General features: G+C 44.0%; 1 pseudogene; it reads left to right on the forward strand.

Annotated features, from left to right (window-relative positions):
- Nucleotides 1-2,246, forward strand: part of LOC101569728 — a 64,747-nt pseudogene that overhangs the window by 61,101 nt on the left and 1,400 nt on the right.

Genomic DNA, 2,246 nt, shown 5'->3' on the forward strand with positions numbered 1-2,246 from the left:
AATATTCAGAGCAGAGCCGCCTAAAGTGCTGCTACTGTGCTTTGGGTAAGACATTGATCAGAGCTACAGCTTTGGTTCTATATTCTATTTATTTTTATCCATAAAGGAAACTATTTTCCATTCCTAGTACACTTAGAATAAAAAGTCACAAATACAGATATTTCTATGGCCTAATTTGTACATTAAAATCTCACTAGCTAGGACATTAAGGTCCATGAAAATTACAAAGTTTAAAATCTTAATGTTATTATGTTGGTAGTTACAGGATGGCTTTACTCACTCTGAAAGTTCATTTTTAGTCACCGAAGCAGACATGGAGAAAATTAAGCCCAGTTTTTTTCCAAACACATTTTTTCAGGGGACAGCTCAGCCCGCCCTGAGGGTGGGGCTGGCAAGCACAGTTATTTTTGTGTGCAACATTTCTTTTTATCTCTTTAAGTACAACTTTCTGAAATTCAGTATAAGAGCTAGATTCCTATTACTTGTAAAATCCATTCCTTTCAGACTTTCAAATAGGCAGACATAGCCTGAAAACACGAAGTGAAAAATATTTCTTTCATTCCCAAAAGGAAATAATTGTCCACCTGCAGCTTCTTGATGTAGAAATGTTTCATGGTGCATTAGAAAATTCAGTTGCCTCAAAAGAAATCATAAGACAGCTTTCAAAGCTAAAGACAGATTATAGATTTCTTATTAGTAACTTCATGACTCCTAAAGAGAGCCCAGACCAGATCACTTTCTGTACTTTCATTTTCTCTTTCCTTCTCTTCCTCTTGAAGTTAAGTGTCCTTCCCAGAGGACGCACTCACATCTGCCTCCAGCCCTCACTCCTGTGACTCCTTCAACTTGTACCTGGGGTGGATAGCTTCTGAATTACTTCAGGGTTCTTTCCAGGGTTTCTCTGACACTGACATCCTCGTCTGGTCCTTTGTTTTCTATTTCATTTGAGTTCTCCCTCAGGCCGACTATCTCTACTCTGGATGGCTCAGCTACGCCTCTGGCCCTACCAGTCATGTCAACACCCCAAGTCACTCCTTCCCTCTATTTAGCCTCTTCTTGCATTGGGGATTCCTGATGGGTGGGCTTTTTGGGACTCTCCCTACAAGATTGTCTTCTTCAGTCTCCTTTCACCCAAACCACTCTATCTTCTCACTACTATGGACAATGCTTCAATACCCTCTCAAATGTATTCTTCTGTTGTAGACTCTTAAGTCTGTCCTTACAAGCCCCTTAGGCTTCTCTGACTTAAATTCAAATGCCTAATTTTTCTCCATTAAACTGCCTGGCCATAGTCAGAAAATGAGACTATCTGCCTCCCCCAGGAACTCTTAATTACGATCCCTTCATTAAATTATATAACTTTTGTGGTTGCAATAGGAAATAGTCCGAGGTCCCCTCTTCTACCTTTGCAATCACCAGGAACTCTGCCTGTCTTACAGCCTGCAGCAGATCCTCTTACCCAAAACCCCTACTGAGCGCCGCCCACCTTGTGACTCAGATGGGCAGCATGTGAGGCTCCTGGGGGCTAACCCCCCAGTCCTGAGCCCCTGCCTACCTACTAAGTTCTCTCCCCTGGACCCTGCCTATTTGCTGCTGGCAGCCTGCATCCAACACCAGTCCAGGTGAGTTGAGTCCCACCAAGATTTCCAGTCCCAGGTTGAGGGAATGCTGTCTCCACGGTCCTTGGCAGAGGGCTGCTACCCTTATGTCCTGCTAAGGATGAGTGGCCCCTCCTCCCAGTTCCAAAACCGCAGGCCCATGTCCAGAGTTTTCTCCATCCAGAGGACAGAAAAGACTGTGTTCATGTTCCTTGGTAGACGCTCTAAAGCAACACAGCCACACTTGTCCCTGTGGGCACCAACCTCAAGTCTTAAAGCCCAACTCAGCTCAAATTTTATCACCATGAAAAATATTCATTTCCAACGCTCAAAAAACTTTTAACCCCTTAAAACTCCTGCTATCACAGCAGCAGATGGTTAAAAATCCCTTAAAAGGAGCCAGGGAGATAGCTCAGTAGAATAAGGGCTTGCCTGGCAAGCACAAGGGCCTGAGTTCAACCCCTGGTTCTGCCAAAAACAACAACAACAAATCCCTTAAAAGCCTTTGTTTGCTCTAAATACACCTCCCTCTCCCATACCCACAATCTGCCCAGCTCTCTGTCTCTGTCTTTCTGTCTCTCTGTCTCTGTCTCTGTCTGTCTCTCTATCTCTCTCTCTGTCTCTGTCTGTCTCTGTCTCTCTGTCTCT

The sequence above is a fragment of the Octodon degus genome, unplaced genomic scaffold (genome assembly GCF_000260255.1).
Source record: "Octodon degus isolate 3935 unplaced genomic scaffold, OctDeg1.0 scaffold00044, whole genome shotgun sequence".
NCBI classification, from domain to species: Eukaryota; Metazoa; Chordata; class Mammalia; order Rodentia; family Octodontidae; genus Octodon; species Octodon degus.